We start from the raw sequence: 18,600 nt of genomic DNA on the forward strand, positions 1-18,600 counted from the left end.
ACTCATTGATGCACATAGTGCAACATATTTCTGTTTCGATGAGAAACGAAAATCGTGATTGGATGTTTGCCAATTTAATATCTTCACCACTGGTATAGGACACTTACGCGCACATGTGTCGAATATATTGGAAAACATTTTAATGCAGTGTTGGAACGAATGCGTGCAAACAAATCTCTGATCGGCACTCTCGAAATTGGAACTTACATCAATATTGGCGCGTCAGAAGTGTTTATTTTACTGAAATGAGTATGTATTGGCCGCCGTCGCACGGTGGAGGTCCTATAACTGAATTATCCTGGGGACAGGACTGGCGCCGTATCCATAGAAACTTGTAACAGGATTTTATCATGCAGTGGTCCGAAATCCCCAGAGTGCCTTGAACGGAACCCCACTAATGAAAATGGCCGAATGCACCACGATGTGTTTGTTATGGCCTACCGCCATAAATACGGGTGGTTATTAAGCTCATACGCTAACAACCGGCATTTAAATGCGAAGAATGGTGCCATTGAAACATTGTAAGTACCTGAACAAAACAAGCCGAACACATGTTCCTTTTGTAAACTAAAATATGGCGACTGCGTTAGTATAATTCCCATTAAATGTTAATGATACAACGGAATGTCACACAATTTAATGTCAACATGCGCTACCATTTCAGTGCTACCAAACTTTGTGTAAATTCGACATGTAAAGTACCGCGGACGGCTTTATGTTGGCACGAACTCGCCACCAGACTCGCTTTAATCTAAATTCCTTTAAATACTCGCCGATGAAAATTACTACCGCTATTTTGTGACAATACGAATTTCAACCATCCTTGTACTTACATACTGAATATCATCCAGATAAACGCGTTCTCAATAAATGTTCCAGCTCTAAAGATACAATCAAGTTTAACGCAAAACAATCTTTCAAATAAATTTTTGCCCACAGGAATGTTCGAACGTGTTACAATTTCAGCGCGTCGATCAGGCTTCTTGCATATAAAAATAAATTCCCCATAAAATTTTTTAGTAGTTTTTAAATAATTTTAATTGCATAGTGAGGTAGCGTTATCTTGATTGAAATTATACTAAATGCTTTTATGAAACCACTTCGTGCTTTTTTTTCTACAGCATTACCCGCCTATTTACTTTATCTTAATTCGAAATAAATTCATAATTATTTTTGCTCCTGATGGACCTTTAATACTCCAGTGAAATACTTAATTACAATCATTGATCCGATTCCGCTGGGATAGTGAATATTTGATTTAATCGCCCATTTCAATTGAAGTGTGTTCTCTAATGGCAAATAAATACCTGCGCGTTCATTTATAGTCAATAAAAGAAATGGTAGTAGCAATTATGTTCACTCTCAAATTCATAAATGGCATAATGTGTAGATATAATATAATAATGGGCTCTGATGAGATCCCTCAGGCACCTCAACTGGTCAAAATTATGGACAAATGAGATCATTCATTAGCTGTTTGCGATTATAATTTTTTTACTCAAAGTTCGTTTTTATTATATCTATACCGTGCCTTTGATTTCGTCCTGCACTGTCTGATACATCCGTTTACTTATGTATATAACAATATTAGTGCAAGGAAATGTGAGGGGTATGTTACCCAGTCTTGAAAACTGCAATAATTGGTGAAATATTGTCTCCAGTTTACACCTGTACATAATGAATTCCCAATTTTTTCTTAATTCACCGCCACTTAATTATAGTGACTGACAGTAAATAAGTTTTGTTTCATTTTGGTCGTATAAATATTTTGGTAATTTTTGGAAATGAAAAATTGAGGGAAAAGATTTTCTTTTTTCGATAGTAAAGAGAGAGAAAATCCAAGGTTTTCAATTGCGTCTGACGTCACCGGGAGAAATTTCTGTGATCAAAAATCTGCAAACCTTTAATTTGATATATTATTTGGGCCCCTAGCATGTATAGTTTAGGAGATAAATTAATGTAAGGTTCCGTGTTTTTCTCAATTTTTGGAAATACCTACATAATACCATTTTTAACGCATTTTTTAAGAATTAAAAGAAATGTGGGACAAGTAATTTGTCTCAGATTTTTCATGTACCTGCCTCTAGTGAAGTCATGAAAAATTTGAAAATGGTGGGAGGGGGTAAATACAACGTTCTACCCTTCATGGTATTCTAATGAAAGGTCTCATCGAAATGAATTGGTTTCTACAAACCTTCCTACGCGACTGGGTGACCGTCGGAGGGGGGATATTATCTTTCATGGCAAAAGAAACGGTTTTCTTACCGTCCTTCTTTATATTCCCTTATCAAAAGGTTGGGGGGACTGGTTTTATCCTTTACGGTAATCTAAAGCATGGTCTCAATTAAAGGAATTAACTTTTACCAATCATATTCTTCCTTCTCGACCCCTTATCGTAATCGATTATAATTACTTATATCTCAAGAGCGGATTGTCGGGAAAGGTACTTACAAAAGGCGATTGAGACATCTGGAAGAAATATATCCATTGGTGATGGTATAATTTTAAGAGCGAATATCTCAAAAAGTATTTGTCAGAGGAGAATACTCACAGATAGGCAAAATGAATCCTCTGAACGAGATATACCTATCTATTGGTGAAGTCCAACCGAACATCTTGAAAACGAAGCTTAGCTTCAGGGATATCTATAGATGTATGTAGCATCAAATACAATTGATCCCGTTTAATTACACCTGTGATTTATTTAGGGATATTTTACGTTCCCCTTCCCTAAACTCTCCATATAGAACGGCTTTTGCTTATATAGCTAACCTGTCAGCCTCACTATATTTACAATAAATACGAAGAATTTGATTTTGTACCCCAGGCGGAACCGATTATACGAATGCACAAAAGGCAATGGTATATCTCTGCATTAACCCCCTGACGTTAAACGCAAAACGTTCCTCTGCAAATTTAATTTGAAGCTTTTAAGAAGCATAGCTGTCACCAAACAGGTAGGTACTTTCGTCATATCTCAAAATTAGATTTACACGGAAAGTCAATTTATAGGAAATTGTTATTCAAATTGCCCTCTCAGTAGGTATATATCGAGGCAAACCTTCAATTCGAATTAGATCCAATAACAGCAAAGAAAACACAATTTTAGGGGTAGGTAGTGCTCGCGGAACGATTTATAACATTCCAAATTGAATTGGAGCTTTGAAAAATCGTAATATGGTAAAACTTGATGCGAGCCAAAGTGCCCTTAAATAGTTAACAAACTGTATTTCCTGTTTTTATAGATATTTTAAGGTGTATCGCTTTTTTATTAATGAGCCTCATTTTAAAGGCATAAATTTAGAATAGGAGATTATAAATGAATGTTTAATGTAAAAAATAAAATGGTCACTATAATTACAATATAAAATATGAAAATTAAATCAGATTCTTTTGAATGATAACGTTCCTACCTTGTAATCTTTTACTAAAATTAATTATAATTAATAACATCAAGCTTGCCTAACACCGATGTAATTAGCATCTCAATTAATAACCGTGAATGTGTTTTATTGATAGTAAAAGGCGAGTGTCACTTATTGAAACTTTATAGGTAAACGAAATTGCAAGGGGAATTGACAAATAAAAAGGGCATATGAGGTTTTTGTTGATATGACGTTGAAAGTGTCATTTTCAACATACAACGTTAGGTATAATGGCTAGTTTCGTTCGCCATATTGCCATAAAAGCTCCCATTCTGAGAGGCCGTTGAAACAGCGCCCTGCTAACTACTCACATAAAAGAAAATAGTCTGACGCGATTTGTTAAATAAACGGGAGGTCCAGTAGTTATCTGAATGTGTTTCGTACCGTTTATATGGAGTTTCTTTGTTCCCTTTATTATCGCCTTAAAATGCGACCTGAGGAATAAAATCCGGCTTAAGATAAAGTAAAATTTGTACGAAATCTCGTACGTGTCCCGAAAAGTGGATCAAACGATATTTTCGTATGTGCGCGGCCGTAATAACTGAGCCGATCCAACGTTTTGGTATAATACGCAAACAAAGTAACGGCTTTGTGTGTGTTGCAAAACATTCAACCCGGGGGGTGAAATCGGTGCGTGGGACACAAAGGATAATACGCATCTGTCGAGTTGTGCCTTTGATGATTTCCTATTCCACTGCACCCGTATTTCGCTAAATTTATAACGTGCTAATGCGAATATATATATACGTGTGTTAACTTCGTTAATTCATTTCTCTGGAGTATAATGCGCTCAAACGGACGGACATAATTAAATAAAATTAAACTTCTAAGCCGGCCCTATACGCACTCGTTTTAAGTGACACTTGAGAAGACATTGCAAAAGCGTCTTATCAAAGGAAAGCGCTTTATAAAGTTTGTTGACGTTTCAAATACTTTCGGTAGTTGGGTGTTAACTTTTAAACTTTGCCTGTACGCGTATCCCTAATCCTGCCAATTTTAACTTTTCTTCATAAATCGCTTTGGTTTCGCATGCTCACAAAACAAAAGTAATTATTTTTGGGCCGAATGGAAATTTAAATCGATGTGCTCGTGCTACCTGTATGATAGTTCATCAATATTTCAGGAAATCGACCTATGATCATCAAATATTGGTACCTAATGGAAGGCAAACGGCGGCATGCTTAATTGTGGTTATTGGCGAGGGGTTTAATGTTTCTCGTAATAGAGTGACGTTTTCAGTCACATCAAAGAAATTTGGTAAATTGCTTTAATTCGAGCAAAATCATTTCAGCTATCGCACAAACAATTATTACCGTCAGATGTGCATTATTATGGATGGCTCAGAACCTCGGATCGTGAGGGTCGTTCTAAAGTCTGCTTTGGCAACCTCTTTTGTAAACGTATTCACTCAGTTCGCTTCTTTCAAGTTTTCATCGTAGGTCTGTCAACGGTAGTTACCTATGTTAGCATTAGTATTGCATCCCCCCAAATCTTGACACAACTCAAACTCCGATGCTTGTGAAGTTAACAATAGATTATATCTTCTGTATATTCTCGAAGAGGCGAGTGCATTACAGAATTTCTGAAGATGCATTTTAATTATGTCACCACGCTGACGTAATTTGCTTTATTTGTTCTTTTAAAGGGATTACTAATCTGGTATCAAATAAACATAAATCAAGTAACGGGCGATCGAAAATGAGTTGCTGTCACGTTTGGAATTTTTTTACATGAGAAATCGTACTTAACTTGAACTTCCAAAGCCGACTTGAAAGCAATTTATTTTTGATCGCCCGTTACTCGAGAAGATGGAGACTTGTAGCACACATTAGAGAATGACGAAATTTAAGGATTAAGGATGCAACCACAAAAGGCAATAAATAACCGTGTTATAGGATTCTGAATTTCTGGACCAGACCAAATCCAACAAGAAAGCTCACTAATTTAACAAAAAGGAGTATTTTTTTTACATACCTATCAAAAATAAATCGAAAGGCGAGCTAAATTAAATAGAAACCATAATAGTCACTCGGAAATTGTTAATAGGTAATTAATGAACTTATGTCTCGACTTATGTGCTATGGTACTTGTTAACCGATGGACGGCAAAAGCAATAGGCCAAAGAAGAAAAGAACACACCTTTCCGGATGGCCCTATCTACTGTAACTATTTATATCAAGCGTGATAAATTGTGGACATTTGCAACAGTCGTAATGGGAAAAAATCCGATACAACTGAATACCGAACAATCCTAGAGATCTTTCTGCAACTACGCAACTGTAAAACAATTGTAAACGATCTCGAGGTTCGTTAATAAAAAATTAGTACCTAAAGGAGATTTATCGTTTTTTAAAAGATAAAATCACTGTTGTGTTATGTCTGAGCACTGTGTATTCAATCGTATATACAGTGTGTTTCCGATCGAGTTGCTTTGCATGGGTAACTTTATTATTGAAAATGAATGGAAAATCTTTTGTATGCTAATGATTTTCATTTAGAAAAATTCAATTGATGTGAATTATTTGAAAAACCCTGGAAAAAACAGATTAAAAAACAAACTTCTGTCGTAAAAAGCGACCCTCCACCATACCGGTAAAGGTGTTCAATCTAATAAAAATAACTATTATAAAAGCAATCAAGGCATATCACACTCGTCGAAACCTCTGAAACTGAAATATTACCTATTTACTCGCATAGATCACATATTGCTGTGTGCACTGGCAAACGGTCACTAACCACCCGCAAAACACCTGTGCAGCTAGCCCAATTAAATAAATTTGATTATAGATTTCTCAAGGCACGTTCGGCCTCCGCTACAATAAAAAAAATCTTGTTAAAAACTTAATTTTATTAATTTAGGAATCTCGGCAGCCTTGATTACATTCAGCAACTCTAAGGGAAGGATTTATTTAAACAAATTTTGAATAACACCTACCATCTCTAATCCTGGATCGTAAAATTCAGGGTTTGATTAAACACAAAATTGTTCTGACAAATAAAAAAACTTTATTCGGACTACACACAAATTGACAAAGCTGAAAGAAATTACTAATAACATCGTTATTAAACCGGCGACACTTAAAATTTCCCTACGTCGCCAGAACTGATAAAACACCTGCATCGTTTATCTCGCACGTCACGTTGTTTGAATTCTTGCCCGGTAACAACTTTTTATCAACACCTGAACAGATAACAAACACGTAAAAATTTCGACTAAATACTCCCTTGGTTACCAGTTTTAAATTTATCATACAAACTAAGTAAAACAAATATAATTAAGCGAATTAAACAATTACCGACTAAATTGGAAATAAAACATTCATTAAAAAGACAATTTAGCAAATGTTTCTAATTCTGTGTCTCTTCGAAAAAAATACCACAAAAAACATACAGGATGTCCTGACCGTTATTTTCAATATTCAGACCTGCATTGTTTCAACGTAAAGAAACGACGCCCACATGTAGTTTACACAACAATAAATTTTGTTGGCGTGACATGTGTAGATTTAATATCAATCGCATATCCAAAAACCCTAAATTGAACTTGTCCATCACCACTGCGTTTACCCATAAAAATTATTCAGTTTTAAAACTATTTCCACACAAATTAAGACTACCTGTATAAATTTTATTGACTTTATTTCAGGGATGATATGTGTAGATTTAGTATTAATATCAACATTCAATATAATTAGTGTTCAAACCCCTATAAATAGGATTTACCCGTGCATATGCATATCAAATACACATACAGTCAAACATGTGTGCTTGTACAGTGTCCGGAATAGTTTTAACGTGGATAACTTTTGTTTTCACAGGAGATTAGATATACCCACTTCCTGCGAAACAGGAAGGGCTGAACTGGTTTTTGCATATTTATGCTTGCTTGACATGAAATTGAAATATGGCGGGATTGCTAACTACATATACACATGGGTCTGCGGTAACCACTTAATCACTGATAGAGGTTGTTAATACTTAACCAAAGAAAACTGGTTATTGGTAAAATCCCCCCTTCTTACTTGTTTACCTGTATTACAAAGAATAATGTAAATGTCAGTGTCTAACTGAATCTGCCTCAGAGCAGTTGAGTTGTAATAAACCTTACATTACAGCAAAGTATTCTTATTCAGTTTCATAGGCACTCGATAAACTAACTAAATCTTGAGCAATCGTTGATTAGTTAAATTAACAATGTTTTAACCGGACATCCGGCTCGAAGGACCATTGTTAATTTAACTAATCAACGATTGCTCAAGATTTAGTTACTTTATCGAGTGCCTATTAAACTGAATAAAAATACTACTAATGCTGTAATGTAAAGTTTATTACAACTCAACTGCTCTGAGGCAGATTCAGTTAGACACTGACATTTACATTATTCTTTGTAATACAGGTAAATAAGTAAGAAAGGGGGGATTTTACCAATAATCAGTTTTCTTTGGTTAAGTATTAACAGAGGTTATATTATGAAGAATTAATGTGAAATTCCCACTTCTTGATAAGGCGGCTTGTGGTCGACCAAAAGTGTCCACCGCATCGTACGAAAAGGATCAATATAGGCAATTTTTAGTTTGCAAATGATGTATCTAAAATTTCATTGTATCTACAGATCGAGGTGCAGATTGATAGCAAAATCATTTTTTAAGCTCACGAGAAAGCAGACGGTTTTTAGACAGTTTATGAACCAGAAATTGTCATTTGAACGTTGTCGGCCGAAAAGTAGGTATGGGCATCAAATCAAGATAGTATCGGTCTCATTATTTTTCCACTACATTTATATCAATTCTAGAAGTTAAAAGCAATAAAAATGACAAAACACAGATGGTTTGTAGGTACCTACCTAATGTTTGAAATGAAAATATAAATGAAAATATTAGATATGAACTACTAAAAAATTAATGGAAGCAGCTGATAAATAAATAAATAAAAAATTTCCCATCTACAGCACAGATACCACCCGCACAACTGCGCATGCACGATTCTGCTCAAAAGCTCTCTTCCTTCTATATCTAAGAATATGTGTACCAAATTTGGTTCTAATTGGTTCAGCGTGTTAGGCGAAAATGAGAGTATAGACAGATAGACCGACGGAAAAAATGGACTTAAAATTATAAAAAGGATTTTGTGATACATTACTCAAAAAGTGTACATTCTGAATTCCATACTCTCAAATTGGGTTGAAACAAGATGTTGTCTCCCCGAATCAATTTATGCTTTAGAGCCAATTTTTTGTTTTTTTTTGATCTCGCAAATTTCGTCCAATAATACAAATTCGGACGCTCATATGTATAATGAGCATCGTGTTCTCATTGTTCATATCTGCTTCCTCCATAGCATTAAATGGTAATTTTTTTGCGATTGCATGTAGATTTCTAGTAGTGCCAAAATGGTTTCAAGTGGTGACAAAAATACGTCCAATATCTTCGCCGTTTAATTAAATCCATTCCGCTGCCAACAAATTCAACCTGCCATAGCAACTTCGTATTTCCGCGTTAACCGGTATAAAATACGATTTGGCAACTTAGTTGCGAATAAATCAATTCGGATCGCGAATTAAACGAATCCAAGCGTGGCCCCCCCATTCCATTCACTCACGTTTCTGAGATGTTTCCGGTTATTCTAATCCAGCACTTTTAGCTAATTTATACAGGATGTGAAAAATTCAAACTTGAGGTATACTGATGTACTTAATTTGTTAACAGTTTACATTAGGGAGGAGGCTTTCTAATTGTCAGGCGAACAAATGTTTTCGAAACGCCCACAAAAGCAATGAAATTTTAGAAGCCCAACGTTTTTTTTGTTCCTTAATAAAACCCTTACGCCACTGGTATCTTGGATGTAAATTATCTCACGCATGAAAAACCTTTCATAAAACAGGCAATTATGTAATTGGATACCGCATCCATTTTGAAATACTCTTTGATCTTATTGGGTATAGCGTTTTTTATATAAACGTTTTTTATAAAGCGCGTAGGATTTTCATATTTGCGAAATATAAATTGCCGGTACGTTTTTTGCAAGTAAGCGAATGTAGAAATGTGACTCGGGGCAGGAAATGTGGTGTAGATGTAGTGTATGAAACGGCAAATATTGTTCATGTTTCTATGTAATTTAATATTGCCGTACATTCGATATGAAAATGGCTATCCCATTTTCCATATTTAGTGGTGGCGCTCTGTTTACGTCATGCAAAATCTTTAGAGTTACAGGTCGCAATTGCCTTTTTTTAGGTCGGCGAGTAGGAATATTAAAAATTTGTTAACCGATATTAAACGCCAGAGAGTTTAATATTAAGCCGATAACTTAATAAGTATAAAAGAGGTCGGGGATCTCGGTACCTGCTTGACTGCTTTAAAACTATTATATCAGATCTACTGTACATATATAAGATCGATATACAGGTGTTCGACCTTTGTTTATGTTCATATGGTTTCTGTGTTAACTAATAAAATATAACGAAGCTGTTTTCAGTTTAAAATATGAATTGGTATTTAACTTTTTATTGGCGTACTAAGTATATCTTTTGTTAAGGTAGAAATGCTAAGGCTTCCTCTTTGCTATTAAATTAATTAGAATGTTAATTTATTTGTTATTGAAGTAAGTTAGCGCTTGCTTGCACTGACGCAAATAACCCCGAAAGGGTTTAATGAAATTGTGCTGTGTAGTGCACTTAGTTTCTCTCCATAATGAACGAATTTCGAATTAAGTAAAACCCAGTGAGCTACATTAAACAAGTATATTTGAATTGTTAATGAGATCTATCGTATCTATCTTCGGACCCATATCTTCGAGAGTCTTAGGTCAAGTAACGTTTGAAATTCAAAGAGAGGTCACAAACTGTGTGTAACTGGGCGTGCTAAAGGGAATTAGTTATTTAGATCAATTTACATAAATTCAGCATTCGGATGTTGGGATGCGACGGCGGAGTGTGATTTAACCACTTTCCATTTAATCATAAGTTGCAGCACGGCTATTATGGGTGTAATTACAATTTGAAATGTGAATACCTGGATCCGCAATCATTAAAAACGCATTTGCTTGACAAAGTGAGGGGAGTAATGTTTTATACCTTCGACTGTATCGTGAATTTTATACATTAACCGAATCACATGTAATGGCGATACACGTTTTTATTATCATTCAGAGTTTTCCGTACATAATGGCTAAAATAGTTTGGGCGTGTTAAAATGTCACCGTAATGAATTCTGTGACCAGCTGTGAAGCTTTTTATACATGGCGCGTTTCGCTGCATAAATTTTGCACATGGCCAATGTACGTTGTACGTATACTCGCATTCACATCCTTCCTTATTATAAATTAACTTAAATTATATCCACTTCGCTATCATCCGTTGTTCAATCTGTACAACTTTTCGTGTTTATTCATATTGTAGGCAAAACGCGGCATTTATAATAAACAACAGACTGCTCTAATGGCGATATGGTAATATAAAGTCGTAAAAATCCCTAATAGGGTAGAAACTCGTTTTGATGATTATCACAATTAAATTTTTTATAATTTGTTTTCCTTAATTACGAACGCATCTGTCATGGCCTAGCGCGCTAGCCTTATAGCGCACGTTACTTCATTAAACGGTACCTTGCGGCTCTGGAATCGGACCCTCCCCCATCGATAAAACTGATGTGTGTTCTTCCAAATCTAAATTAGCCGTTTATAAATGTTTGATACCGCGCTTGTGAAAGAGCGCATAGATCTATCTTTCTATAATTCTGTTTCGCACATAGAAACAATATATGTATACTTATATTAGGAACAATTTTGGTGCTGTAATGGGTTTCATTCTCCCATTATTTTTTTACTTTTTCATTCTTTCAAGATTTTTGGGGGAATTTTTAGTCATGGATTGGTATACCTTATTCATCGCACAAAACAGTGGCTGAAGATATAATTAAAGGAGGAATAATCAATGATTAGTAACGAAATAGTGGTAACATTTTAAACCATCAGAACTATTAAATATGCCATACACGCAAACACGAATAAGAATGTTTGATATATCGACATAAATTAATTTTCCTACGACTTTCATTGAAAATGACATATGTCGTACAATTATGTTTACTTGAAAATTGACAATTTCGCTCACTTATGGCAAAATGTAACGGAAAACAAAACGCACCCGTGTGATTTGCTTTCTCATAAGATTGACCATATAGTAGAAAGCAAATCGCATGTTACGTTTTGCTTTCGTAGTAGTCTAATCTTCTTGTAACATCAACGTAGTAGGCGTACGTCAAACTCTAAAATTACGATTAGTTTATTCTTGAGTTTATTCCCTTGTGCTACACATTTAATTCCTTACTTATTTTTAATGGCGAAAAGTGATTCTTCCATGGATGTAGAGTGTACTCCACCCAACATCAGGGAAGAGGCAAAATCCACTACACTCGAATTACTACCAACTAAATTGCGGCCGATATGAAAAGTAGCGTACGTCTAATAATATTAGTAAATTTCTTGCAGAAGCTCCAAACGACAAGTACCTACCTCTTTAGTCTTTGCTAAAGTAATTATAACAATAGTTCGTTAAAGAGAAATTGAATCTATTTCGTATTTTTAGATAGTTTTAGTAGTTGGTTCGAAATAAAATAACTTTTGTTTCATTATGTAAGTAGATTTTTGGTTGTATGGAGAGTCGTAGGAAAAATAGTGTACATGACTCGTTTGAAAGCCACTTTTCACACTCGTGTGATTGCCACACTCGGCTTCGCCTCGTATGGCAAACTTCACATCTCGTGTGAAAAGTATCGCTTTCAACACTCGTTACGTAATATACTATATCGTATTCCCCGTGCTTGCTGTGCGAAAGTATTAAAAGATATCACCTCTTTTATTGTACCACATGGAATTCCCGTCTGTCAAAATTTTTATCTAACCTAGCATTTATTAAACGCACAAACGCACGGAAGGATTTCATTTCGATTCCTAAACAATTACAAATGTTTGAATCTTCTTTTTCATATGACATTTTGCGAAGGTATATAATTCATTTCCGTCGAATGTTAAATATTTAAATATTTCACAATTTAAAAAAGTCGTGCGTAAAACTCTTTTAGGTATTTTTGTTCATTTTCCTTTGTTTATGTCACTACTTTTCATTTACTTGCCCTTTCTATTTTTTAGACTCACAGTTTGGGTTAATCAAGATGTGTTCATTCTGTATTCTAGAACTGTGGCCATCTTTTACTTTATTGTTAATTTAAGTTTATTTTTTTGGGTCAAGTGGAAGATCACGAAAAATATTTCTTTTTTTGTGAACTTCGCGATTTTGACATTTATATCTAGTTTATTTAGTTGTTTATGTATGAACTATTGATTTTCCTCACTCTTTTGTTATTTTCATCACTTATTCATCTTTAACTGCCCAAATAAAGACATTATTATTGAACTCTATGACTTCGCCAATATAGATCCCCAAATAGCAGAGGATTAGAGCTGCTATATAGCGCACTCAACCTTCGTACGCAATTTGAATTAATACCCCCGTCCCCCGACTACATACAATTGTAAACCATTTAATAACAAAATCGCTGCAGCGAACAACACACAAATTAAAACAAAATTGAAAAGTACACGAGCACGAAATCGCAGCAAATTCAACGAATTGTACACTTTAGGACTCTCTAAACTAAACCATACAACATTCTTTAGACGCCGTTTTGGGAGTATTTCCAAGCAACATCTTAGAAAAATAATTTTTATAGAAATTTAAAAAAAATGTAGAAGTTTGAGAAGAAAAATAGGAAAACAAGCTTTTTGATCCTCGAGCAGTGACTGGTACCTACTTCAATATTTTACACATTGCATTGCTGAACGTGTGATCTTAAATACCATGTGTTAGATGAGTTCTAGCTAAGCAGAACATATCAATCATAGGCTGATTCACTAGTTTCAGCATTTCATAAGAGAACAGTACTTCATCGATAGAACTTTTAATGCTCGTTACACGAAAGACGCTTCAAAAATACAACACCAAAATGAGGTTACTTACTTAAAAACTTACGTACTCCGTCAATAAATGGGTTTCGGATTGCGATATAGGTAGAAGAAAGATAGGTAATAATTAAATTAAAACATATGGAATAACCTAAAAAGAAACGTGTTAACCAAATAGAGATACGGTGTAGGTTAAATGGGAGCCAAATTGCTCCTTTTTGTGACCAAAAAAGGCATTTGAAATTTTTGGAAAATAACTGTGTAGATCACCGAAAAACTGAAATAGTCAAATTTATTTTTTAATTTTTTTGCTTAAACGGTTCCCGTCTATGGGCACTTTTTTCGGAGAATCTGAATCTGTTATCAGAATTTCCATATTTCTTATCGACGCCTAATTAGATTTTTACGGAATGAGATAGAGGACAAAAAAAGGAAAATAATGATATACTTTTACATAAAATTATAACAAAAATTTCAAGATAAAATGTTTTATCTCAACAAAACATCCACGGGTAATTAGATCCTGCCGAATCAAAATGGCTACGATGGCGATACATTCAAATGAAATTCTTTTTTGTCACCCATCTCATTCCATTAAAATCCAAATATAGCGTCCTAAAAAAATAAGAACGTAGTAGCCTGTAGATTCTATACATCTATAGCGTGTTATGGAAATTCTGATAACAGATTCAGATCGGCCGCAAAAAATGCCCACAAGAGGATTGATGAAAACGAAATTTGACATTTTCAGTTTTTCGGTGACATCTCGCTTATTTTCAAAAATTTCAAATGCGTGTTTTTAGTCGCAAAAAGGGACCACTCTTCTTTTTATGGCATGGAAAATTATAAAATGTTTGCTATCAATCTACGTACTTTAAATTTGTGGTCAGTGGCGTATTTATGCATGGTCAAGGGGGGAAGGGATATTTTTTAAATAGCAACCAGTATCCAAAAAAGGTCATTCTTTAATAATATGTCATGAAAACTAATAGGTGCCATTAAAAAATGCATCAGTACGCCACTGGCCACAAATTTAAAGTGCGTGGATTGGTTGCTAACTTGTTATAATTTTGGATACGGGATTTTTTTACTAAAAATATTCATGTAGCATGCTGGTTAACATACAGATGAGAATATTGTAGGCTTACTAAATTTATGGTGACAGATTGACTAAACGGAAAGTAAAAAGTCATTTGAAGAAGATCATATCCACACTGATAACTGGCACGTAATCTGGAACAGTTGATTTTTGCTAAAACAGTAGATGTACAATTTTATAGTCGTATCTAATCTCTAATCTAAGAAGTAATAAAAACACTACGAGCGATTCGCACTATAAACACATAAGCATAATTAATATCCTATTAGTTAATGAAACCATTTATAATATAAATTTCATCTTGCATTCCGGAGATTAAATAACACCCTCATATAATGGAACGATGGAGCTTAGTTGCCATCTATCATAAGAATTTCCACTATCGTGATCACGTCGTAGTAATGGCTTAATTATAGGTACGTTCAAAAATCAAAGCTCTACCATTTTGTTGGTCGACGTGTTGTTTGATTTCTCTTTTATGGATCCAACAAACTTGCCTATTAAGATATTTATTTACAGTTTTATTGATTTACTGACGTTTCATAAAACTTTCGTTGTGTTTGATCAAATTGTAAATTGATGGGTGTAATTGCATTAGTCATAATACGTTTTTCTCTTTCAAGGAGTAAGAAACGTGAAAAACTAATCAGCTACGTTTTTTTTTATGTTTTGCACTTAAACTTCCCAAATTCGTGTAAAAGTTTTATGCTGAATCGGCACTCGTTATACGCGATAAGTTTTATTTTTTAGCGTTGTACATAAAGGCGTGAGGTATTCCTAGATTTCTAGTTCAAATTTGACCTCAAAAGTCACGATTTCAGTGCACTTTATAATTAAACATGTTCCTTTGTATAATCACTGCAAGTGTTCTACAATAATACTGCAACTTTCGTCACGTCCATCTTTATTTACACGAATGCTGTGGACATTACGCGGGTAATAATAGAATTCAATTGTAGGGAGATATTGGCGGTCTTCTTTTTAATTGGTCTAACCTTGGGTGGTTAATTTTCATTCTACAAGGAACGTATAATTGTACAGAGAGGAAGACGTAAAAATCTATATCACGTTCGAGAAATGTTTTCTGGATTCCAAAGGGCTTGCATATGGAAACTATGCACTAATGAAATTTATTCACTTTGATTATCTAGCATTGTACTGAGTTTAAGTATGCACTGATATATCTGCTATGTTTGTAATTGAATAATTTATTTCCCCATTTGAATAATATTTATGCCAGATCCGCACAGTAGCATTAAGAATGTAGGAATACTTTCAACAAATTCACGCCAATTTTTACAATAGTCGCCTTGCATTGCTCACATTTTCCGAGCGAATTACCCATACTGTCTGTAAAAATAAACCATACGTTCCTTTTGTTAGGAAATATATAGCGAATCAGTTTTTTTCTTGCGGATTTTTAAAAAAATAGTTCGAGATACCGTCTTGTTTGTTCTGTATTATAGTGTACGTTTCGTGTTACGTGAGCAAAACAATCCTGGCTTTCTAAGCCTTTGTAAGCCAGCTTAGAGTTGGGATTCCAAATTCTAGGCGCAATCACGATTTAGACCTAACGTATTACATCCCATTTAGATTGGTATCTGTATAATCCAGGTTGTTCTTTCATCTTATGTTATATACGTTGGCTTAGTTTGTATGACTTGAATTAAACTAGAAACAATTTCGAATTGAAATTCATTCAACCCCTCGAGAGCTTATTATTTTAATTATCTCGATTAACTGCTGAAAAAGTTGGGCTAAATGTAAGGGACAGGTAAAGATTTAGTGGGATAACTGTCGCAAACAGCAATGTCGCAAGTTTAATGAAGTTTTTAATTTAATTCTCTTTTTGGTTGCAGTTTTCAAATGACGGACCTAACGGAGAATCGATGTGCCTTCAGGGACCAGATTGTTTTATGGTAAGTTAAAAACTAAGCAACAACTCGGGTCGTAAACCAAATTTTCGCCATTTCTCACTTCTACAGGCGAAATCGTTTTTCAGAAGTTTAAACAAGATTTGCTCCCTTTTTGGCAGAAACGTTGAAAAAGTTCGCAAGTTACTTCCGCGAAACTAACATTCCAGGTTGTGAGTGCTATAAACGTTTAAATATAAAGACGAAGCGCAATTTTCACCTCCGCCGAGTTCTGTAATGATTTTTAACTCGAAACCGAGCCAGTGTTTTCTGATGTTTTGGTTTTATTTTAGTGTGATTATATTCGGTTCAGCGAATTAGGCCCACCGCAATTTCTCAAGTATTTTATTCTCATTAAAACCATCTGCACACGACAATTAACAAAAATATGAAATTCTCTATACGCCGCATTTTAAATTAACAAAATCGTGCCATTATTTTTGCGCATACCGGTGGTATTTGTCGTGATGTTTATCCAATTAATTGAATTTATCGAATTACTGCTTTTAGCACTTGTCTAATTATATTTTATGCCACCTACAAATTGCTCTTCAATTGTTTTCGTATCACTGAAAGATCAGTTCGGTAGCAACGGAAATCGTTTAGAGCTGTAATTGTATATGCACCTTATAATTTAAAGCGCCGCGGGGAAAGTGCGTTTAACAGCGACTTGTTTTCCGATGAGGATTTCATTTAATTTAAATTTGTTTGAAATTCCGTTTTGTAAAATTCGTCATGACCAGATCTACCGCATGACGCGAATTCGTTCAAATGCGAATTGTAATGAAGCATAAAAGTGTCTGCTGGACAAGTTTAATGCACAATAAAAGTATTCTAAATTTTATAAAACAATGAAGGGTATAGATGCGAGCTTTATCGTCTGTCCATACTACATATGAAATCACTTTGTTAATTGAACCTCGTAAAAATGTGCGATCCGTATTTCACATTCGCATGGAAATTGAAAAGTTTTGTTACATGAAAAGTTTTTCCAACATTGCTAACTGGAACAAAGTTATCATGCAGGGTGTGTAATTTGAAGTGACTGAAAAACAATTAAAACACATCACCGAAAAACCTCGACCGAAACCGTATGTTATTGCACATTTCCTTCTTGAATTTTCATGGTACTCGGCACCTAAAGAAAAATGTAAATAATTTAAGCGAAGTCGTCTCATATAGGGTTGAACAAAAAATCGATTGGTTTTTTAATTGGTCGTTTATTTTTTTATTGAATTGAGTGTACCGCTAATAATTTGGTAAATTGGTACATACTTATTTATTAAAATTAGGGTTTCATTATTAATTGCCGAACAATCTACTGTTTTCAATAATCTTTTATCTACTCCTTATCTCTAATTATAGAGGGAGATTTTAAACATTGTCGTTTGGTTCACTAATTACCCGATGGATTTTTTCAGGCATTCGATAAGTTCCATCTTTTTGAAAGTTCAAAGTTGTAGCATTTCTTTCATCTCCCCCTATTTTACAAAATTGGGAAAAAGACATAGGAGCGGTATCGAACACTCAAAGATTTTTGAATGCATATATGGTCGTAATTTTACTCGTTATACCGCAAGCCGCATTTTAATACATTTTCAGCATCCTTCAGTTGGTATTACTAAAGCTTTTACGAAATGGACCCTATCTTAATTTACAGCCCATTGCAAAATTAGAACCCTAAAAGACGTGCCAAATTCTTAGTAAAACACAAAGTTTAACCTACCTACCTTTGATTATAAGAGGAATATTTAGAAAATAATAGTATGGCAACGGTTTAGAAATTCAAACGCCATATAAAACAAATAGAAAAGTTGGAATTCGCCAAAATTCAATTAAACCATCCACAATGAGAGATAAGTGTTTCAACTCGAACCGTAATTACTTCAAGATTAATCGCAATAATCTTGGAATTACACCGTCTTTGAATTTTTATCGATGAACACAACTACTTACTGTTGTAAAGTAAGTTAACGTTTATCTTAGGTATACTAAATGTAGATCATAATACTGCAAGGAGTATTATTACTCGTATTGTAAATTAAAAAAAGAAATGAGAAATATCCCTGAAAAGGATCAGATTCAATTTGAAAATAAGATTCATATATTGGATTCGGTTAGGAAACTTGAATTTAGTTGTCCGTATGTAATTTCGGATTTAATCTTAACCAAATCAAAGTTTTCAGGTTTTCAATCATTAAAT

General features: G+C 34.4%; 1 long non-coding RNA gene across 1 annotated transcript in view; it reads left to right on the plus strand.

Annotated features, from left to right (window-relative positions):
• The window catches only part of LOC116168788, a 44,093-nt gene extending 27,341 nt beyond the window's left edge, over window positions 1-16,752 (plus strand). The window contains exon 3 of the long non-coding RNA XR_004144840.1: window positions 16,344-16,752. This is a non-coding gene — a long non-coding RNA (uncharacterized LOC116168788). The remainder of the gene's footprint in view (window positions 1-16,343) is intronic.
• The last annotated feature ends 1,848 nt before the right edge of the window (window positions 16,753-18,600 follow it).

This window comes from Photinus pyralis, unplaced genomic scaffold (genome assembly GCF_008802855.1).
Source record: "Photinus pyralis isolate 1611_PpyrPB1 unplaced genomic scaffold, Ppyr1.3 Ppyr1.4_LG4, whole genome shotgun sequence".
Classification (NCBI taxonomy): Eukaryota; Metazoa; Arthropoda; class Insecta; order Coleoptera; family Lampyridae; genus Photinus; species Photinus pyralis.